The sequence below is a fragment of the Hippopotamus amphibius genome, chromosome 12, assembly GCF_030028045.1.
Source record: "Hippopotamus amphibius kiboko isolate mHipAmp2 chromosome 12, mHipAmp2.hap2, whole genome shotgun sequence".
Lineage (NCBI taxonomy): Eukaryota > Metazoa > Chordata > Mammalia > Artiodactyla > Hippopotamidae > Hippopotamus > Hippopotamus amphibius.
Window position 1 is genome coordinate 21,302,039 of NC_080197.1, and position 24,693 is coordinate 21,326,731.

The window sequence follows — 24,693 nt, forward strand, 5'->3', positions numbered from 1 at the left end:
AGCTCCAGAAAAGTCTCTGGAATAGAACGGATGCTCAATAAATCTTCTCAAATAAAGAAATGTTAAGTCCTTAGCTGGGTGACCATAGGGAAGTCACTGAACCTCCATGAGCCTTGGTTTATTCAACTTGTAAAGTGGGGAAGTGTAATAGGCCCTCCACCCCTGGGTCACTGAGGATGTTCCACGGAATAATGCATGTTAGGTGTGAGGTATACATACATCCTGTAAGTGATGACTGATATTTTTTTGCCACATCTGGAACAACAGCCTGCGAAGTCCAGCTCTAGAGCAGATTCTACCTACCTCCCACTCAGTCTTCTCCTCTGTAAAATGGGGATGCAGCTGCTGAGAATCAAGGTGTATTAATCTGGGTGTGAAGCTGCAAGCAGAAAGATTACTTCCTGGGGATACACCCTCTGAATCAGGCATGGATGAACAACTGCCATGGGCCAAGGCCACTGGCTGGCTGTTTTTATAAATAAAGTTTTATTGGAAACAGCCACACTCATTTGCTTACAGATTGTATAGGGCTGTTCTCACACTGCAGTGGCAGAGTTGAGTAGTTGCAATGGAGACAGTAGAGTCCTCAAAGCCTAAACTATGGATCATCTGGCCTTTTACAGAAAATGTTGCCTTTGCTCCACGTGACTATGGAATCAAGAAGTGAGAGCTGTCTTTCTCGCCCAATCTTGTATTCGTAGAGCTGGTTTTCAGAATCCAAATGCCACTGGATATTTTTATGCATCACATTCTATTTTGGAAAACTCAACCCTGTACTGCCCCTTGAAGAGAGCTCTTGAAGTCCTAGCAGGCAAAACCTCTCTCCTGCCCATCCATAATGGGACCACAAGGCAAGTTCCATCACTCATCCATCCATTTCTTTAGTCACTTGTCAAACATTTGCTGAGAACCTATTCTACTACTGTGAACAAAACTGACTCCAACCAGCAAGGAGATGGTCCAGGATTCCAACCCAGAGTTTGCCATTTCTCTTTCCACTCTGTTATGTTGCCGATTAGGGCTCCAACTAACAGGAAAACCATATAACTCACACTTCTCCACTCTCTCCTAAGAGATACTGAGGCTCTGGCATGGTACCCCATTCATTCATTCAGTCATTCATTATACAAATAGGTGTTAAGTGGTTACTCAGCAGCAGGCATGTGGTCCCTGCCTTCTCAGGGCTTGTAGTACACAGTATGGGTACTGAACAAACATATGTTGAGTGAACTTACTTCCCAAATGCCCTGTTGGAGTTTAGATTCACTTGGCCAGGCCATTTGCTCCCAAATCAGCCCTGTGGGAAGAAAGGATTTTAGAAGCAACTATTTAGAAATAAAGGCTCCTCCCCATCATACCCCGCTGTGTGATCTTGGACAAATCATTGAAACTTTCTGAACTTCAACTTTTCACCTGTGCACTCGGTACCACATGACTTTAAAAGGTGCCGAGAGGGGCTTCCCTGGTAGCACAGTGGTTAAGAATCCACCTGCCAATGCAGGGGACACGGGTTCAATCCCTGGTGCGGGAAGATCCCACATGCCACGGAGCAATTAAGCCCAATCAGCACAACTACTGAGCCTGTGCTCTAGAGCCCATGAGCCACAACTATTGAGCCCACATGCCACAACTACTGAAGCCCGCACACCTAGAGCCTGCGCTCCACAAAAAGAGAAGCCACTGCAATGAGAAGCCTGTGTACTGCTACAAAGAGGAGCCCCTGCTCTCCACAACTATAAAAAGCCCACACACAGCAATGAAGACCCAAAGCAGCCAATAAACAAAAATAAATAATAAATAAATTTTTTAAAAGTGCCAAGATAATAGCCAGTAATAATCATAGCTAATATTTCCCAAAGGCCTGGTCCTTGCCACACACAGTTCTTGGCAGTTTACATATGTCAACTCATGTGATGTTCGCCTCCAGCCTGTGAGGTTGGAGCCATGAACACTACTGGGTTACAACCAAGGAAACTGGCAGAAGAAGGTTAATTTACTCAAAGTCCCACAGCTACTGAGTAAGCAGTAAGCCAGCAGGCGTCCAATAAACCTAAGCTCGCCCCACTCCTCCTGCCCACATCTGTTGGAGAAGAACGTTCTGTAAACCAGACTGTCTGCTGGTTCCAGTGGTCCCTGCTTCCTCCAGTGCTGTTCCTCTAGTTCACTCTAGAATCTCAGCAGACCCCACATGTAGCTCACTCCCAGCTTGGTTTCAGCTTGGTTTTTGGATCCCGACGTCCTGCCCAGATGCCTCGGGGACACTGTGGGACCAAAAAGAAGCTTCTTCACCATTCAGAAAACATGTAGGACACCAACTCATCCCTGGAGTCTCCCAGTCTCCATCATTCTGTAGAGACCACTGGCCTGGCCTTGAGCATATTTCTACAATTTGCTCAGTAACTGGAATGTATTCTGTTGAGATCGAGGGCCCTTTGGGTACATTTAGAGATGCTCCCCTTCTCCTAATGACCTCAGCCATCGTGGAATTCAGTCCCACTTAACTCTGCCAAGTCAGCAGAGAGGTGAGTGCCCATGACAGAAAAGGCCCAAGTGCTGATTCTGGAGCTTCTGATGCTGTGTGACATTGGGCAGGCTGTGTAACCTCTCTGTGCCTCAGTTTCCTTCTCTGTACCTGCAGGCAATGGCACCAGCCTGGAGAAACTGCTGTTAGTAGTAGAGAGGCCCGTAGCACGATGCCTGGCATCTAAAGTAAGCACTGGCTAAGGAGATTTTGGTGGAGGTAGAGGCTAAAGTACGTGCCTCTTAAAATTTTACCTCCGGTGACACTCATAATAATATTAGAAATAAAGGTAATAATAGCAATAACAGTAGCTAACCCTGAGTGAACTCCACACTATGCAACACGCTATGCTAAGCCCTCGGCCTGCCTTTTTCTCTTTTTCTCTTCATGGAGCCCTCGGGGTGCCCACGATTACGGTTCTGCAGGAAATTACAGCAGAGAGAGGGCAAGCAAAGTGCCCAAGGTCACACAGCCCACAGGTCACAAAGCCAGCTTGCAAACCCAGACCCCTCGCGCTCCAGGACTGGAGGGCTGACCCCCACCCTACACCTCCCAGGACACACCCAGCCCCACCCCACCCGGCCTGTCCTGTCAAGCCTGGCACCCTTTCACCTCCTCCCCCTGCTCCCTGAGCCGATGCCCGAGGAGTGACCCACACCTTGCAGAGCCCCCGCAAAGCCCTCAGCCTGACCCCCACGTAATGAAGGGAATTAATACGGCCGAGCCTCCAGCCCAGCCGAGCCGCTTCCCAGCAGCCCGGCCAGGCCTCTAATTGATTAGGCCATAAAGCCTGGGCACTAAATTGAAAGGAGCTGCACTAATTCTCTTTTATGTTAAATTTCTGTCTTTCCCCTTTATCGAATCCCCCGCCCAATGTCCCTTGCCCTCCCCATCACAGGCTTGCTGTGGGCCTGTTTTTTCCGTGCACAGATTAAGTACCTAATCAAAATCTTGTCTCCCCTAATGGCATAAAATTGAAAGATAGATATTGCACTTTACACAGCTGATTAAACACTCGAATGTGGCTAAATGCTTAAAGGGCTTGTTACATTAACTAACTCTGTCATCTGCCCACTGTCTTATAATTGCATGTGCCTGCGCTGCTTGGGGGAAGCACCGCAGGACAGCTCTCCAGCCACTTCCTCTTTGGTGGCCACCCCCCCGCCTCCCTCCCCGGGGCCTCCTGCACCGTAGCTGTGCCAAGGTACAGGGAGGCAGACCAGGAGTGGCCGCCATGCTCCCCACTGGCCTTGGGTGATGGGAACAGGGAGGTGGGACACCCCCTCCATGCTCACATAGCAAGTGCCCTGCCCTGCCACTAACCTCCAGCCCAGTGTATCAAGGCGCCAGGCCCTCCCACCCTTCATTCCCCACGCACCTCCAGTGCCTGATCTCTTGCCTCCAAAAGTATAAATTTCGCCCAGCCTACTCCCAGAGGAAGACGCCCTGAGTACACGAAGCCAGTGGTGTCCGGATCGTCTGTTTTGCTTCACCTTTGGCCTTTGACATTTTTCCCCCATCATCTCAGGTGCTCAAACCCACCTTACAGGAACCTTGATTGTTATGATAGTGGAATATGGAGGTGGGGAGGGCGGTGAAGAGATCATGTGACACCTGGATGCCCCTGACACTGTGTCTCTGTCTTAGCACAGAGCACTCTGGGGCCTCAGCCAGATGGCTGGCAGGGTATATTAGTCAGGGTTCTCCAGAGAGATGCAGCTGATAGGATGTGCGTACACATGGAGAAAGAGATTTATCAAATGGAATTGGCTTATGCCGTCACAGAGGCTGGCAAGTCTGAATCTGCAGTGTGGGCCAGCAGGCCGAAGACCTGCGAGAGCCAGTGATGCAGATGAAGTCCAAAGGCTTCCACTGGAGAATTCCGCCTTGCTCACAGAGGCAGCTCCTTTTGTTCTATTCAAACCTTCCACTGATTAGATGAGACCCACCCATACTACGGAGGGCAATCTGCTTTACCCAAAGGTCAGCTCTTTAAATGTTAATCTCATCTAAAAATACCCTCCAAGTCCACACATAAAATTAACCATCACACAGGGAAGCCAGAGACGCACATGAAATTGACCTAAGTTCCCAAAGCATATGAATGCAGGGCTGGGTCTTGAATGCAGTCGTCCTGACGCCCGGCCTTGCTTCTCACCACTGAGGCTCATGTCAGACGGTAAAGGGCAGGGACAGTCTCACAGCTCAGGCTGACGAGAGGCAACCTTTCCTGCCATGGTTTCCAGCCCAGAGAAAAGACATGTTTCCCAGAGGAGTCATCAGTCACGGGAAAGCATGAGAGTTGAGGAAGTGTAGACTCAAGTCAGATCAAACCACGGTTCGACCCCTGCCACAGCTACGTGTCTTCTCAGAAACCTTGGCAGATTTCTTAATCTTTTCATACTTCCATTCCTTCATAGGAAAACTGAAGACTCCAGCAGGCATTCCGCAAGTACTTATTAAATAGCATCTCTATGCCAAGTTCTGAGCCAGGCACAGACATTTCACAGTGAAAATGCAGGTCATTCTGGTCATCACAGAGCTTACAGTTGAGAAGAAAAGGGAGGTATGAATGATAGAATCATCGCACAAATTAGAAGATCACAAATTGTGGTAAAAGCCATGTGGACAAAATTAATAAACAAATACCAGCTGTGGCTACCCCAAGGGGCTCAGCTACAGGATAGTGGGGGTGGAGTGGCTACTTCAGCCTGTGTAGCCAGAGAGTTTTCTCAAGGAAGTGGCACTAAGCTAAGAGCTGAAGGATCAGAGACAGACAGCCATGTGGGCGTTAGGAAAAAGGGTCCTGACGAAGGGACAAAGCAAAGGGACAGTAAGTCCAAGGATTCAAAGGCAGAACTGGGCTGCCACAGGCCAGGGTGGCTGCAGTGTGGGGAGCTGGGAAAGTGGAGTTCAGCCTCGCCTCTGTGTCCTCCCAGTGTGTGCCCCGGGCACTGATCCATGGGAGCCTCAGTTTCCTCAACTATAAAATAGAAAATATAACACAGCACTGGGAGGATACAAAGAGAGAATGTCTGTCCTGTGCCTGCCTCAGCAAGGACTGGGTGCCCAAGACCCAGAAGCTCAGCACTGGAAGGACCTTGAACATCAAACCAGCTTCAGGTAATGGAAGACGGAAATCCTTATCCTTTTTCTCTTTTTCTCTCTTTCTGTCTCTGACCTCAAGCTCCACTTTTCTCTGCAGTCTGCTTTATCCTCCTCTTTCAGACTGGCTTCCTCCACTTTATGTCTTCAGCCACCTACCCCCCACCTGCCACCTAAGAATTCAAATAAGTTAGGTCATCAAGACACTGACTCCCACCCCAACTGGATGTGAACTTTCAACTCAAATATGCCTCGTACCCCAACTCCTGCCTCTACATCTCCCAGTTAAATTTGTAAGAGAGGATGCAACTGGTCATCTTATCTGCAAACAAGGATCACAGCTTAGCAGGTGTTCCCTGACCCAATCAATATGGCAGCAGAAAGAACAGATATGGGCACTTTGGGCAGCCAGTGGGGGAAGATTCTCCAGGCATGGCTTGCAGGCAGGCCAGCAAGTGCAGCCAGCCTACAACTTGAGCTAAGGAAGCCACGAAGCTTTGGCTCCAAGAAAAGCCATTCCAGTCCAACTATGTGTCATACCTCCCAGGGCATCCTCATCCTGCCAACCTGACCAGATGTCAGTAAAGTACAAGAATTCTCTTTCTTTTCAATGTCAACCTCTTCACAAGAGTAATACTTAAACCAGACCCTGAAGTCTTGATAGCTCTTAACCACCCACACCACCATCTGTGGGAACCTCCTCCTTCCATCCGTGGGAACCTCCTCCCTCCGTCTATGGAAACCTCCTCTCTCTGTCTGTAAGAACCTCCTCCCTCCATCTGTGGGAAACTCCTCCCTCTGTCTGTGGGAACCTTCTACTCTAATCCCCAGCAGCCCCTCCTCGCTGCAGCCTCTGAGGAAAGAGTTCATCTCCCCAACGACTTCCTTTATACAGCTCAGTTGAGGGGATTATTGACTCCTCACTAAGTGCTTCACATTAAAGATTCATAGAGGCAAAATATATATTAAATAAGGCAGGTTGTACAATACAGAATCCAAGTTGACACAAAGCACATGGCTGGGAACTGGGGCCAAAGCATCTCTGGTTGCTGAGGGCATCACTGCCAGTGCAAAAGGATATGGTAGTTTCAGGAGCCTCCTCTCCTCACCCTCCACTCCCACCCTCCTGACTCAGGGGCCACCCTGAAATTTCTCTCATGCTGTGCACAAGCAGATACACACTCACACACATGCCGTCTTACACACACACGCACACACATGCACACTCAGGCACTTGCATAGAGTCACACACAAGCACATGTATACACACACACTCACATTCACACACTTGCACACACACTCCATAAGAGTTCGCTCAGCCAAACACACCAGACCCACAAGAACAGTGATAGTAATGACACCATTGACTGAGAGTTTACCATGTGGCAGTCCCTCTAGGTGTCTCACTTATGCTACTGTTAAAGGATCCTTATATCCATTTGATGTTAAGAAAAATGATCCTAAAAGACCTTGGCAAATTTGCTAGTCCAAGGTCACACAGCCAATAGTGGCTGAGCAACATTTGAACCATCCAACTCCAAGTCCACACTCTCAACCACTGAAAGCACTGCTTCCTAACAGAGAAACCATCACACAGAGCCTCCTCAGGTCCTTTCTGGAATTGCAGAAGGGGGTGGTGGAAGGGATAAATCAATCCGGATTTAGATATCCACAAAGTCCCAGAGACACCCCCACCTGTGGGTACCCACACCTGACAGATCCTGCTTCAGGTAGCTCTACCCACTTGCACAGACACAAGAACTCACACACACACAGACATGTGTATGCACACAGACACACACACACGGACACACACACACACCCCCAGGTGCACAGGAAGGGTGAAAACCTTCCACATTGTCCAGGGCTGAGAGGTTTCCCGGAATACAGTCTAGATGGGCCCAGGCAAATCTGAATGAGCTGATCAGCCTACACAGGCACACACAGAGACACTCTTGGGTACCACGCCCCCAAGTGCTCACACTCACAAAGCTCAGGGTCTGGTGAGTGGAGCAGGGTTTGAGGTTGGGAAGGGGGAAGAGGGTGCCTAAGACTCTACCTTCAACATTTCAGGGCTGCAATGAGTTTGTCTACTTGGTTCATCTGCTCAGTCCTCCTTCTCACCTTCCCTGGCCCTTCTTGCCTTCTCCCAGGATCCAAGGAAATTCAGTGTGAATCAGGGCCACATGGCCCACACCTTTCAAGGAAGCAGAAACCTTCAGGGCCAGATTCACTCATAGCTGAGAGCAAGACACAGGGTGAAACTCCCAGACCCCTGCCTGGCCCCAAAAATTCTGTGCCTCTGCCCATCACACACACACATACCCCACATACTTCCCCCATAGCTTTCTGTCAAGGTCTGAACCCCACTCTCTGTCCCTCCTCACCCCAGGAGTCACAGATGGAGAAAAGGGAGGGAACACTCACTCTCCGTGACCTCCATGGAGCTTGACCAATGTGGGCTTCACTCCTGGCTCAGCTCCCAGCTGGCAACATAACTGGGGAAATTTATTTCATCTCCCGAAGCCATCCCCATCACAGGATGTGGCAACCCAATCCCTGATAGCTTTTACCCTGGCAGCTCATATCTAACAAATCTGGAATTTTATCTCTGTTCAAGAAACCACATCCCCCACTATTACCCTGATCCAAGCCACCATCATCTCTCACCTGCACTGTTGCAGCGGCCTCCTAAGAGGTCTCTTTGATGGTTGTCACCTATAGCCTCTTCCCAACCAAGCAGCCAGAGTTCCTATGTTTAATGGCTTTACTGACAAATAATTGGCACACAATAAGTTTCACATATTTGTATTTAAAGTATAGAATTAGGTAAGTTTTGACATCTGTATACACCTGTGAAACCATCACCTCAATCAAATGAATGTATCCATCACCCCAAAAAGTTTCTTTATGCCCCTTGGTAATCCTTCCTCTTGTCTCTTTCTGCTTCCCTTTTGCTTCCATCACTAGGCAACCACAGATCTACTTTCTTTCCTATAGACGAGTTTGCATTTTTTAGAATTTTATATGAATGGAATTATACTCTGTGACTCTTTTGGGATCTGGCTTCTTTAGCTCATAAATATTTTGAGATCCATCCATGTTTTTATACATATCAACAGTTCATTCCTTTTTATTGCTGAGCTGTATTCCATCATAGGGCTAAATTATGATTTGTTTTTTCATTCACCTGTTGATAAACATTTGAATTGCTTCTGGTTTGAGACTCCTATGAATAAAGCTGCTATAACACTTGTTACAAGCACTGTGTGAATACGTAGGAATAGAATATCTAGATCATATGGCAGGTGTTTGTTTAATTTTTTAAGAAACTGCCAAATAGTTATTTAAAGTGAATGTACCATGTTCATTAACACAAGCAATGTACGAGAGTTCCAGTTGCCCTGCATCCTTATCAACACTTATGTTAGCAGTCTTTTTAATTTTAGACACTCGTTGGTATGTAGCTCTATCTTCTTATGGTCTTAATTTGCATTTTCCTAATGACCAGTGATGTTGAGCATCTTTTCATGTGCTTAATTGCCATCCGTGTGTCTTCCTTGGTGAAGTCTCTATTCAAGTCTTTTGCTCATTTTTTTGGGGTGTTCATGTTCTTAATGTAAAGGTTATAGAGCTCTTTATATATTCTGCATCTAAGTCCTTTAGCAGACATATGGTTTGTAAAGCTTTTATCTTCATTTGTGTCTTGACTTTTCACTCCCTTGACAGTGTCCTTTGAAGATTAGATGTTTTTAACTTTGAGGAAGTGCCATTTATTCATTTGCTCTTCTATGGATCATGATTTTGGTGTCTTATCTAAGAAATCTTTTCTTAAATCACAGTCACAAAGATTTTCTCATGCTCCCCTCTAGAAGTTTTAGAATTTCGCATTTTGTATTTAGATCCATAATCCATTTTGATAAAAAAATTTTGTATATAATAGAGGTATGGATCGAGGTTTATATTTTTTGCACGGGGATATACCCTATCACCATTTAGATAAAGATTATCCTTTCTCCATTGAATTACCTATACCTTTGTCAAAAATCAGTTGTCCACATATGTACATGAGTGTATTTTTGGACGCCCTCATTCTGTTACCCTTATGTATTTATCTATCTTGATGTCAGGACTTACTAGTTTGATAACTACAGCACTATAATAAATCTTGAAATGAGGTACTTTTAAACCCTCAAATTTTGTTCTTTTCCAAAGTTATTTTGGCTGTACTATATCCTTAGCATTTTCTTATAAATTTTAGAGTCAGTATGTTCATTTTGATCAGAATTGTGTTGTCTATAGATTAATCTGTGGAAAATTGACTTTTTGATAATATTGAGCTTTCTGACCCATGAGCCAGGTATATCATTCCATTTATTTAGATTTTATTTTATTTCTCTGAACAATATTTTGTAGTTCAGTATATAGATCCTCCACATATTTGGCAGTTATCCGTAAATATTTCATAGTTTTAGTCTATTGTAGATGATTCTGCTTTTTAATTTCAATTTACAATTATTCATTGCTAATATGTGCAAATACATTTGATTTTTAGATATTGATCTTATATCCTGCAAACTTACTAAACTCATGTGTTAGTTCTAATAGCTTTTTTTTAGATTCCATGATATTTTCTATAGAAACATGTCACCTGTGAATAAAGACCTTTTTACTCTTTCCTTTCTGATTCAGATGCTTATATTCCTTTTTGCCTAATTGCACTGGCCAGAACCCTCAGTACAATGTTGAGTATAAATGATGAGAGCAGATATCCTAGGGAAAATATCCAAGTCCTTCAATTTTCTGGAAGAGTTTGTGTAGAATTGGTATTATTTCTTCTTTAAATGCTGGATAAAATTCACCAGTGAAGCCATCTGGGCCTGGAGTTTTCTTTGTGGAAAAGTTTTTAACTACAAATTCAGTTTCTTAATTAAATAGATTTATTCAGGTTTTGATGTTCTCCTATCTGCTTTTTTGTTTTCTATTTAATTGACTTCCACTCTGATCTTTATTATTTCCTTTCATCTGCTTACTTTGGGTTAAAATTTCTCCTTCTTTTCTAGCTTCTTAAGGTGGAAACTGAGGTCATCGATTTGAGTTGTTTCTTCTTTCCTAATATAGACACTTAGCACTGTAAATGTCCCCTTCAGTACTGCTTTAACCCCGTTGCTCAAATTTCTATATGTTGTATTGTGTTTTCATTTTCATTTTCTTAAAAATACTTTCTTACTTCATTCTTTGACTATGGTTTAAGAAGTGTGGTATTTACTATAAATATTTAGGGATTTTGCAAAGATCTTTCTGTTAGAGTTTTCTACTTAATTCCACTGTGGTCAGAGACAATATTATGTGTGACTTGAATTCTTTTAAATTTGTTGAGACCTTAGATGAGTTTGATGGCTCAAAACAAGTCTATCTTGGAAAATATTCCATGTGTACTTCAAAAGAATATGATTTCTGCTATTGTTGGATAGAGTGTTCCTTAAATAAATGTCAATTAGTGGTGGATAGTGTTAAGAATAGTAGCATCTCAAAATAGCAGGATCCTAAGTCCCTGAGTCATACTTCAAAGAAAGCTGCTTAGGGAAGACACAGATGAGGAACTCCATCATTGGACTCTGTATAAATGAGAAATAAATCTTTATCACATTACATTGAGGTCTGGGGTTTTACTTATCATTGAAGTACAGCCTAGACTACTCTCATACAGGGCCTCACTCATGAAAGATGTTATTCTAGTACCTCCCTTCCAGCAGTGTAAGATGCAATGAAACATGGAGGGGAGAAAAATGACTTTGTCCAGTAGAATCCTATAAAATTAGCAGAGGTCAAATTACCTTATTTAAGCATCTATCCACTCTTCTCACACAATCTTGCCTTTCACTCTCATGTTTATACAAAATATATTTTATCAACAATTTGCTTATGGTAATGACAGAATGTTAGATTCAAACTTGGCCCAGGGAGAAGTTTGTAAAGGGATATACTGATACCTTGAATACTTCAGGGGAGACATTAATATGTGAGCTGTCCCCTTCTACTTTCCATTCAGAGTTTGTCCCAGAAGGGGCTTCTACTATGGCCCCATTTGTTAGATCGATGGATGGATGGATGGATGGATGCATGGATGCATGGATGCATGGATGCATGGATGGACAGATGGATGGATGAATTGGATGCACCTGGGTTTTCTATGGGAATCCTCCTAAATGCAAGTAGAATAGAAAAGGACCCAGTCAACCCCTGGGAGATAGGGTAGAATTTTCCATACCAACTATATCTCATGTTAAAGAAAGAATTGGAAACTCCTTTGTTCCCAGAGTAAGGAAGGCAGGGCTAACCAATAGTGATGTTTAGAGAGTCGTCGCAGAATATTTTCACTAAATCAAGACTTCAGCTCCTCTTTTCTAAAAAGACAGATCAAACTTGTTCCAATCCCTTTTGATCCACAGGACATGGGTATGTGATCTTCAAACTGGCTGATCTTTCCTTGGTTTCATGTAAATGGGGTCACAAACAGACTAATGTCCGAAGCTGTGATGGGTGAGGTAGGTTTTATAGACCCCATAACCCTTACATTTGAGAATCTTCTCCAAGTAATGGTTACTGAGAGCAGCTCCAACAAAAATCTTTGAGGCAAAAATCAATTTCTTATAATATAGCTGAGTCTTGGAACTGGCCTCCCTGCTAATAATAACTGGGTCAATATATTTTGACCTAGTATATAATATATTTTGTAAATCTTCCTAAAATCATGAAAGGAATTAACAGGCCAAAATCTAAGGGAAGGTTGAACCTCATACAGGTGTGGAATACCTAAGAGGCTTTGCCCTGAGGGTATGTGCCAAACCTGGACAATTCGAGCTTCCATTTTCACAGCATCATGGAATGTTGGGGACAAAAGTCAAAGCCCCAAACTCACTCAAGGTTGTAAGTCTATTAGGAGACCTTTCTCCATGCCTTTGAGACCCTAAAGGTCTACACTGTCCATGAAAGGGTGAAGTGAAAGTAAACTCTCCCCTCTGCCAATCCCTCCCCCACCCCCAGAAGATGCGAATAAAAAGTGGGTCAGCACTGAGCAGAGCAGAAGTGGTTAAAGAATCCTAGAAAAGTGGTACCACGAGCCAGCCCCCCAGTGAATTTGCAGCTCAGAGTAAATCTCCCAGTAGTCAAAAAAAGCTATAAGCCGTAAATTCAGTGCACAGCAACCCCAAATGGGTAATGCTTCCAGGAACATGGCAGAGTCATACACAAATATTCTCTGGAGGGATGCACCTACAGTCTAGGCCACAAATATTCTCCAAAAATAATTTCCACTAGAATCCCTAGGACAGCACTTGGACTCCTTCACATGCTAAGCTAGAAGCGCCAACTAACCCCCCATATCTGGAATGTGTCCCTCCTCCCCATCGGCTAATGCGGAGTTGACAAAACCAGGCTGGGGCTGGACTCCAGTGTGTCTTGATTTAGTCCATGAAGAGGAGGTTTGATAGAAAGTTATGGCAGCAGCAAGATTAGGGGCATGTGATTAAAACCACCCAAGATAGCACAATTCTGAATCTCCCTCAAGGATTTCAAAAGCACCAATTACTTAAATGCAATAGATATGCTGATTACAAATTGTTCTTATTTATTGATTAAAATAATAAGCAAATCTTGGTTAGCCTAATTCCAGTTACTATATATACTCATAGGTAAGGAAACTATATCCATGAAAATATCATCAACAATTATGCTTCTGCACTAAGTCAGACTTTTTGATGCAAATCTGTTCTCTGCCCTTCTGTCCTAGAATATGCACCCCTTTTTACATCATTCACAATACACACCTGTCCTAGTTTCAATTTCCCACTATGAAAATACCTTAGGTTTGCTTTTAAGCAAAATTTAAGGCTAGGGCTTGGGTGCAAGTTATCTCTCTGGGAGGTGATTTCCAAACATACTGTGAGAGTTGGGAAAGTAAGACTAAAAGGGAGGGAAGGCAACAAAGGATGTGTTGATGAAGAGTACAAATGGGGTTCATCCCATTGGGGGGTCCTAGGAGAGACTGCTGCGAGCACACCTCCGAGTTGTCCCACTGGGGTGAAAAGCTGGGGTATTTATCCACCAACTCTCATCCCGCACTGGTTGACAGCTGCTCCTGGGGCACTGACACCCCCACACTTCTGACCACCCCCAGTTTCAGGCCAAATCCCTACTTCAGGCAGAGAGAAACAGGAAACTGGAGTAGAACAAGGAGATATGAACAGGACACCAACCGTCTCTATACAACACTCATTCACTGGAGTAAATAGTCTTCCAGAAGACATCCTCCACTCAGCGCAACTGGGTCTGACATCAGCCAAAAGAGAAACTTGATGTGTGCTAGGTACTCTCTCACTCATTCATTCACCCAACCAAAACTTACTGCGCAACCACTGTGGCCCAGGACCTCTGCAAGGCACTGGGAATGGCGCAAGGACTGGAGAAGCATGACCTCCAGATCAAGTGCCTTACTATCTAGTGGATGCTTCTCAAGCTTTTTTGCCTCTATTTCATACAACAAAGATGAAGCTTAAGTGACATTATGGTTAAAACCCTGGACCCTGGAATTGAGAAGACTATGGTTCCAAGTGACCTTGGACAATTTACTAACCTTGTGGAGACTCATTCTGTTTATCTGTAAAACAAAGATGCAATAAGTATTGGGAAGACCAAAGGTGACAATTCAGGTAAAGTATTTGACACAACACTTGGCACTCGGTCCTAGATCTGCTAAAGAGGAGAAGGAGGGAGAGGAAGAAGATCGGGTATCTACCTTTGAGGGGCTCAGAAGCTAGAAGGAAACATAGATACGGTAACAGATAATTATAAAATAAAGTAGACATGCACTGATCCAGGTACTATTGCTATGTACAAACCAGCTTAAACATTGCAGCAGAAAGTAACAGTTTCATTATCCTCTTGGATTCTGTGGGTCAGGAATTCCAGCAGGAGCTCAATTGGAATGGCTAGAAGGACGAAAGTGACTCATTGTCTGGTGTAAAACTCAACTAGAGCGTGGGTTGGCAAATTATAGTCCAGGAGCCAAATCTGGCCATGTCCATCTACTTATGTATCGTCTACAGCTGTTTTGGAGTGGCAATAGCGAAATTAAGTGTGTACAATGGAAACTCTATGGCCTGAAAAGCCAAAAATATTTACTATCCAGCCTTTTATAGGAAACCTTTGCTGAGCTCTCATTTGGAGGCATTTCCTTCACATGATTGGTAGCTGATGTTCACTATCCCTTTGGACCCCAGCTGGGCTGTCAGCTGGAGCCCCTCCATGTGGCCTCTCCCCATGACACTCCTTTGGACTCCCTGTCAGCATGGCGGCTGGGTTCCCAGAGTGAGCATCCCAAGAGAGCGAGGCAGAAGCTGCATGGCATCTTTATAATTCAGTCTCAGAAGCCACACAGCACCACTTCCACACTATCCTATTGGCCAAGATCATCACAGAGATCCACCCAGGTTCAAGAAGAGAGGACCGCAGACCTCACTGCTAGGAAGAGTGACAAAGTCACATTATAAAGGAGCATTAGGGATGAGAAATACTGTTGCTGTCCTCTTTGGCAAATACAATATTTCATATACCAGGGCTTTAAAAAAATGGTTTGAAGCAGAAAGGAGATGCTTCTCAGGAAGGCTTCCTGGAAGAGGTGAAGCTTAAGCTGAGGCTAAAAGAATAAACGGGAATCAGCCAAGCAAAGTATTCATTGGTGATATTCAAACCTTCTCATAGGGGAACAGGTGGGATACTTGTCTTAAATACAGGCAAGGGAGAGGGTTTGGGTGGATGGATGATTCCTGGTCTGCTATGCAAGACAGCAAAGAAAAATGGACCAGGGCAGATGCCTGCAATATGGATTTAGACTGACATCGGATGGGAAGAACGATTGCACTGTGTCTGGAATATATACAGCAAAGAGATTTAATAGGAGTCACATCTAATGTTTGTTGAGCCTTTATTGTTGTATAAGCACTATGCTAAGTAAGTTCTGCTCGTGCAGTGTTTGATTTCACACTCCCAAAATCTGCTAGAAATTTTGTTTGTTTGTTTTTCTTTTCTTTTCTTCTTTCTGGTTTTTGTTTTGTTTTGTTCTGTTTAGTATTGAATGATTTTTTTAAGAATTTGCTTCAAGGCAAACATATCACATGTCAAGACTGACTCCAGCCCTTTCTGCTCCTCTGGACTGGGGACCTCCCACTTACAAAAGTCTGGGGACCACTCTGACAGTGCTGTGGTATATTTCCTCCTGCAGCCGTTAGACACAGCTCACAAAGCCAGGCACGGCCAGAGATAAAGAGTGTTGTTTTTCACGCCTGGAGAACTAAAATGCTTGACTTACAGGCTGAGTTTCCCTTGTAGCAACTCTTCTGAAATATAGCCCAGGCTTTGAGCTGGTAGCACATCGAGAGAGCTACGTGGACCAAGGAAGTCCTCCTTTTTCCAGCTACAGAGAACAGAAATAGATGGAATAAAGTGAGGAATTGGGCTCAGGCTGCTGGAGATGGACACCCTGGCCAAGCCTCCCATAGCCCTCAGAATCTTGCATGTTTGCTCCACACTGTCCCTATACAGCCTTCCTGCAAGTCCCAGCTTGAGCCAGCCAGCCCTGGAATGCCTGGACAACTTGTCCTCACCTCTGCGGACCTAAATATGGGGACTGTCTGGCACTGTTAATGAACTTCTTCAAGGAGTGGGGCTCTGTGGGTCCTGGTTAGGCTGTCATCATGGACCCCCTAAGCATCCCTATGTCTGACACTCCATTATAACTAGCCTCTCTGCCATCAGTGATGGGTAAGTCAGCGGATGAAAGACCCCTTTACAACCTGCTCTTATCACACTGCTGAGTTTATGATCAAAGTGTTGGCCTCAAACGCTGAGAAACTTAGACAGCTTTTGCCACATTTGGTGTCTATCACTACTCTTTATGTTAGACTACCAATGCCATTCGTGTCAGTACAGCCATCCATCAGCAGAGGCCCATCTGCAACTGGACACTTGCCCACACCTGGCACTTGGAACCCAGAGTTCTCTGCGCAGGTGAGTCTTGAGTAGGTGAGTGATGGGCATGGCAGCCAGTCAGGATCATCTAGCTCAGCATCTAGGATGCAGACCTCTGGGCCAGTTCAGACATATTATTAGTGAAGATTTTCTGAGAACCAAGTCTAATATAGATGAGATTCCATCCAAGATAACTTTGTGGACAACAACCTAAAAGATTTTCTGTAGCAGAGGGGTCAATCATGTCCTCCTTGCTCATTCTCCATGCACACGGCTGGCATGGTCCATCCACAGACCTGGCCATGCACAGATGCCTCTCCCGTTTGGCCATCACTGATTGGACCAGGTGTTCCAGGCTGGACCAATCATGTTCTCCAACTGGGATTGTGAAAACCATGTCACAGAGAATAATACAGTTGCCTATAGAACACCATACATAATCCTTCCCTTCATAGGAGCTAGCTCCATTCATAACTATATACATACTTCTGTGTGATTATTTGATGGATTAATGAGTCAATGAATTAATAAATGAATGGGCTGTTGAAGTGCAAAGTCAAGGCTGGATCAACACTGAGAACTGGGAAAGAGATCCATGGGGCAGCAGAATTTGAGAGCCTTGCAAAAGAAGCAGGTCTCCAGAGGGGAATGGAGCAGGTGGACAAGAAGCCCATCCATTGTTCCTGCAGATGAGTTATGCCAGAGTTCTTAAATAGCTCCAGAAATTTCTCTATCTGGACTAGTTTGAGTCAGCTTCTGTTCCCTGCAGCTGAGTATTTCCTAAGTTTTTACATGCTAGACTTCTTTCTGCAAAACAAGATTGAGAGAGACAAGACCTCCCCTCTAGAAGATCCAGTGGCCTCCCATGAGTACATCACAGCTGAATCTACACTGGTCCAACCTCCAAGAGAAAAACACAAATACAGTCCCCAGCCAGCTGATCGACCTTTAAATACACTGATGTTGTAAAACATCCTAGTAAGTGAATGAACAGTTTGCCTCACAGTTAGACTCAGGCCTGGAGAGAAGAGAGTCTGGCTTGCACAGTGTGTCATGGGTGCCCCAGTTCTTCAGGAAGAGCGGGGAACTACATCTCTCTTCCAGGCAAGTCGGAAGGCAGGTAGAAGGGTGGTATGGGAGGCTGCCCCCTGGATCTCATTAGCTAAGTATACCTGATGACAGGTGTCAGCTGGCACTCCTCAGGAGAAACTCAGGCTGCATCCTTCGCTGCCAGCACAAGTCATTCACACCAGATCCATTTCCTGGCACCACCCTGCCACTCTGCGCGGGGGCCGCCGACAAGTGAGCTAGGAAGATGTTCACACTTGTGTTTGCAAACTGTCACCTTTATAAAACAGGCAGCATTTTCCTATTACAATTAAAAACACTCATGTCAAGTTTTGCTTTTAATTAAATCCTGTGCCTTCAATTTGCTAAAGAGCAGCAGGGGACAAGTGGCCTGCGATGGTGCCGGAGGAAAATGTGAAAATCCAAAAGAAGCCCCCAAGAAGACTGAAGACATCTTTGAGAGCTTCTGACCCTAGTTGGAGTCAAAATTTAAAATTCTGTGGCCTTCAATGAGGTATCACCTCACACCGGTCAGAATGGCCATCACCAAAAAACCTAGAAACAATAAATGTTGGAGAGGGTGTGGAGAAAAGGGAACTCTCCTGCACTGTTGGTGGGAATGTAAGTTGGTACAGCCACTATGGAAAACAGTTTGGAGGTTCCTTAAAAAACTAAAAATAGAACTACCATATGATCCAGTCATCCCACTACTGGGCATATACCCAGAGAAAACCATAATCCCTAAAGAAACATGTACCATAGAGTTCATTGCAGTGCTATTTACAATAGCCAGGACATGGAAGCAACCTAAATGCCCATCAACAAATGAATGGATAAAGAAGATGTGGCACATATATGCAATGGAATATTACTCAGCCATAAAAAAGGAATGAAATGGAGCTATATGTAATGAGGTGGATAGACCTAGAGTCTGTCATACAGAGTGAAGTAAGCCAGAAAAAGAAAAACAAATACAATATGCTAACTCATATATACGGAATCTAAAAAAAAAAAAAAAATGGTACTGATGGACCCAGTGACAGGGCAAGAATAAGGATGCAGATGCAGAGAATGGACTGGAGGACATGGGGTTGGGGGGCAGGTGGCAAAGGGGAAGCTGGAACGAAGTGAGAGAGTAGCATAGACATATATACACTATCAACTATAAAATAGATAGCTAGTGGGAAGTTGCTATATAACAAAGGGAGATCAACTTGATGATGGGTGATGCCTTAGAGGTCCAGGACAGGGAGGGTGGGAGGGAGTCGTGGGAGGGAGGGGATATGGGGATATATGTATAAATACAGCTGATTCATTTTGGTGTACCTCAAAAGCTGGTACAAGAGTGTAAAGCAATTATATTCCAATAAAGAGCTTAAAAAAATTCTGTGGCCTTCACTCAGGGAGGTAGGTGGGAATATGGGGCATGTGGCAATCACTATAGTTTCCAAGCTCACATGTCTTTCCTTAAAAAAACAAACAAACAAAACAAAACAAAAAAAACAACTTTGTTTGAATATCAGGTGAAGGGCCAGGTATCACTCCACACTAACCAATATAACATAGGTGATTCTGCTGGGGGAAGCTTTCCTTATGAAAAAGATGCAGTTGAAGAGAAATTGCTCTCACACTGCCACCTGCTTCTTACCTCTAAACACAGTGTGAGGATGTAATGCTTGCAGTTGTGGCAACCATTTTGTGACTATGAGGCAAAAGCCAAGAAAATCACAGAGAGGACATGACATTGTTGAGCTGCTGAACCAGTACCAGCATCTTCATATCTCTAAACATATTATGTGAGAAAATCACTCTTTCTTATTGAAGACAAGGTAGTTATATTTCCTGTTACATGCAGCTAAACACATTCTTAACTGGTATAAAGTATAAATCAAGCAGCCGAGTTCATAGAAAGGAAAAGGAAAAGTAGCATTAACTCTGTTCCAACTTTCAAAGGCACTAAGAATAGAATAAAGCACCTTTCCTGATCTACTGGCTTCATTTTATGTCATAGCATTCATTCATATCTTCCAATACATCATACTTGTCCCTTCCTTAGGGCCTTTGCACATGCCTTCTCACCATCTGAAATGCTCCTCCTCTGCTTTGTGCCTGTCTCTCTTCTTCATGTATTCTCACCATCTGGGTCTCAGATCAAATGCTACCTCCTCCCAGAAGCTTTCATGATAATCCAATCTAGAGTAGCCCCAACTTCCCTCTTAGCACATATTACTCTGAGACTATTTGTTGGATTTATTTTCAGTCGCCCGCAATGAGCTCTAAGATCTGTGACTACAGCAGCCCTGTGGGCCTTGCTCCCATTATATTTTCCATATTTAAAACAAGCCTGACCCATTGAAGCCCCTCACATTTTTTAAATAAATGAATGCCCATGCTGGTCACTGTGCTTTTCATTCCCCATATGTTAGCACATGGCATCCCATCCATCAGACGAGGGGAACCTGCTTATCCCCATTTCAGATGACAAAACCAAGCCTCGGAGAGTTTACGTAACTTATCCAAGATCACACAGCCAGTAAGTGATGGGCTATGATTCAAACACAGGTCTTCAGGCCCTACAGACCCTCTTCCACATTGCTCCTGGCTGAGTTTTGTCAACTTTATCAGGAGATAATTGGGCAAAACTTCCAAACTTGGCATTGAGGATTCTCAGGGTTTTTAGCAGTTTCAGAGACAGATAGTAGAATACAAATCTTCCATGAGTTGCTGAATTCAAACTGTGAGCCCAGCAGTGACTCGGGACCAGTATGCCAGAGCGCTCGAAACCCAGAGGAAATCCCCGGCATCAGTAGCTAACAAAACACCCTAAAACACCACACAGCTGAGGAAGTCACTGCTGGGAGAAGTTTAACTTCAGTTTGGAATTTCATTCCCATAGTTCTGTGTGTGTCCAATGCTATGTTAAAATAGAACTCAAAATTCTGCAAAATCAAAAGGTGTTAATTCACTCACTTTCTAGAAACTGAGGTCTTGGGAAATTGTGGATCAGAGTCTGGCTGTAACTATGGATTACGACATTGAAGGCCAGTCTATGAGTCAGGATTTATAGGACAAAATCCAATTAACGGGAATTCTAGGCAAAGGGGAAAGAGGTTGAAACTAAGGTTTATTAAACATCTAATATGCTAATATGTGCCAGGCCCTGGGCAACAGTATTTGATAAGCGTTAACACATTTCAACTACCATTTCATTACCAAAACACCTAAATCTACCTGACCATTTGCTGCAGATGAAGACACTGACTGGGTCTTCCTTTGAAGAATGAAGCTTTTGCAAGGTCTTGGTGGCAGCTCTACTCCGGGCCCTAGGGATCTCTGACCTGGCATGTAGATGAGGAGGCAGAATGAGTTGGTTTGGACTTGATACATGACAACCCTCACCACAGTGATTCTGCAGTGTAAGGCTGCCATGAACTGCTGTGCAGGTTCTGCACTGCACAAATCTAGGTAGTGCCTGTCCCATTGACTACGATGTGGATGGCACCCCCAGTGCTATACAAGGCAAACCTGTCCAATCATGCATGGCATTCCTCTGCTTTAGAATTTTCTGAGTAGTTTTGTTGTATTTTTTGTTAATACAGATTTCTGGGTCCCATTCCTAGAAATTTGAATTCTATTGTTCTTAAGTGGGGCCTAGGAATCTATTTCCATAAATACCCCCAAGTCATTATGATGCAGGTCACCTGCAGACCACCCAATAAGAAACCCTCCCCTAGACATGGCCATGATTTTTTGGCTTTTATAGTAAATTCTGGACAGAAGCTGGTATTCCTGACCTTCATGTCTTTCTCCAAAAAAAGAAAGAACAGAACGAAATCTCAGGAATTCAGAGTGGTAGTAAGTTGGCTTTCAGAGTGATGTGCTTCTATTACATCCTGGCAAAAGGTGCAACTAATTTCTGGGTCTTGCAAATATGAAGTCAAAAGTTTCCTGAGTGTCAATGAAACTATTGTCCAGGGCAGTGGGTGGTGGCCTTGACTTCAGGAAAAACCCTAGAGTTGGCAAAATCCCTATAAAATGATACCACGGGAAGGTGACAGTTAAGGGACCCACCCACTCCACTGAGCGGAGATGGCTGCTGTTCCTCCAGTCGCCAGGATTAACTGCTTGCTGCCTCCACTCCTTTCTCGTAAATGTGCTGCAACATCATCACTGGAGGACTTTTTCCTCCCTCCCACAGATATAGATCTTTGACTTTCTAATGGAAGCCAAGTGGAACTAGGATTTGTTTCACAGCCATTTTGCTTAACGCATTCTTATCCACACAGGGGGAGAAACTGCATTATTAGTTTTATCCACACAAGAGAAAAGGATAAACTCAAAGGGTTTCTCTCTAATTTTCCAGTCATTCAAGTTATATGTTCCTGACCTACACAATATGTTTCCATACCACTTCCATATCACTATGTCTCTGTCTACAACACCCCTGAATAGAATGTCCTCAGACCCATCTCTGCTTCTTGAAATCTTTTTTTTATCTCTCCAAGCCCAGCACAATTGATACTTGACCGGAAAAAGTTCCCGGTGAGAGTTCACTGGTCTTCCGCCAGCTTTCCAATCACGCATCGTCCCTCCATTTCATCGCAATCTGCCTTTGTGCACAGCCAGCTGCGTACACACCTCTCTTTTGCTAGAATGGAAACTCCTTCTGGGTAGCACCTGTGACCAAGTCGTGCTGAGGAAATGTGTGTGGAAGGCAAGTTTGCTGTGTACGAGTTAACGCAACTTTTGGTGATGTGGCAATACGATAGGGTCCTATTAATTCGTATTATTTGGGGAGGATCTGACTTAATGAGAAATGGGGGTAATTTAAAAGGACAATAGCTTATTTACTCTGAAAGTCATGTGGAAAATAAATTAGTCCAAGACTAATGCTGAAGAGAGGCCTTGTCTTCTGCTTTCATGATTAAGCAAGACTACATTGAATAGAGCACATCAATTCAATAGCAGTAGGTTTCCTGGGTTGTTGCATCTAAAAAGGTAAGTGGCTAAGAACAAAGGTCTGAAATCAGGTTGTTCCTGGGCTTTATTTTTTACTGCACTGCTAACCAGATGCAGGGACTTGAGCCAGCCGCTTAAACTCTCTAAGCCTCCTCAGTTTCCTTGTCTGTAAAATGGGAATAATAATAATAATAGTAGTAATAATAATAATAGTATCTTCTTCCCAGGATTGTTGTGAGAAAAGACTGCATCTGTAATGCATATCCCACTGTACTTGGCACATTGTGTCAATAAATGTTGCCTGCCATTATGATAATTATTATTTAATCTGTGCAGCAAGGGGTTTCCTAAATTTGGAGATGGTCTTGGCTCTGCACTGGGCCTGTCCTCAACTACAGAGAAAAAATTCTTCAGTCCTCAAGAGGTCTTCAGGCATCAGGATCCTGGGTCTGGAGGTCTCCACCCCTTGGTGTCCTATTATGACCTCCCTAGCCAGAGGAGCAGGATTACAAAGCGACAGCTGGCAGAATAGCCCCCGTGCCTCACTGCCCCATCTTCTGATACCCTTCAGGAATCAAGGAGATCAGCCCTCTCCCCCCAATATCCTTGTGAGTGAAGACCCAAAGAATGCGAGTTGGCTTTACCCAAACACAGGCTACCGATATGCAGAAACTCCAGCAAGCTAGGCTCAATTTGATGGAAACCCAAGCCTCCCACCTCCCTGGCCAGCACATTTTAAAGACACAAAACCAATCAATAGGGAGCAGTCAGAGGGTTGCTGCCAGTGGCTAGAAGAGAATAGATACGGAGAAAGTCATAACGATGATAAATCCAGGCTCTGCTCCTCTCTGACTAATGTAGGCACTAAAACACGCCATGAATATCCTGCTTTGAAACGTGTCACGCTTCTGAGGGACCAATCAATCTCCAGCTCTCAGTGGACCACATTAAAATAAATTTGTCACCCTGAGTTTATGAAATATTGATGGTGTTTTTTAGTCTGGGTGTTAGGAGGTGGAAAGGTGTATCAGAAGAGGGAGGCAGGGAGTGGGAGATTTGCTTTAATGAATTATCTCCAACCTAGGAAAGGAAACACATGCAGAGGCTGGAGGAAGAGGAAACATGAAAGAAAATATATTGGTGTGGGGAGAAAAAGGTTGCAGGATGAGGAAGCCTGGAGCCGCGATGTCTAAACTGTGCTATAAAGAACACTAATGGATAGGTACTCCTGGGAGGAGGCTTGGGTAAAGATGAGGGTTTGCTGATAAAATACAGTTGGGAAAATGCATATGCAAATCCACGTCTTAGAGAGACAGGTACACATTAACATAATAAAGGTTCTGACAAGTCCTGCAGCCAAGAAGTTCATTTAACTTTAATCTAACATTCCGCAAACTTACTTGGCTTGGTAAAACAGCATCTCACTGAACACTAGGGTTCAGTGGAGATCAGTGTGGAAATGCTGGCCTAAACCTTGCTATGCAAAGTGTGGTACACAGACCCAGCATCAGTATCACTGAAGAGCTTGTTAGCAGGCCAGACCAACTGAATCAGAATCTGCATTGTAACAAGATCCTGGTGATTTATGCAATGAAGTATGAAAAGGCCAGGTGTAAGTGATTCACCAGAGAAAGAAAACCATTCATGACAAACTGAGATATGCCTCGTGATGAAGGGCTTCTGCTTCTAATCCTGTCCACAGCCTGCACTGGCCACCCAGAGACTGTCCAGTATCATCTGGCACTGGGGTTGTTTGTCAACTAAGCATTCACTCACAATGGCATAAACTCAGAAGACATTTTTAAAATCAGATGTGCAGTGACCTCTCTTGAAACAAGTAGAAATGATGCAAACCCAGTGGTCTTTTGGCATTTGCAAAGCCAAGAGCCAGGAACCCCTCCACCAGCACCAGAAAAGCTGACTCAAGGTCATCAGCCTCCTCAAATCCCCTCAGCCATCTCAGCCTTGTCATTTGGCCTCCATAGACTCTGCTGGTGTCTACATATGGAACC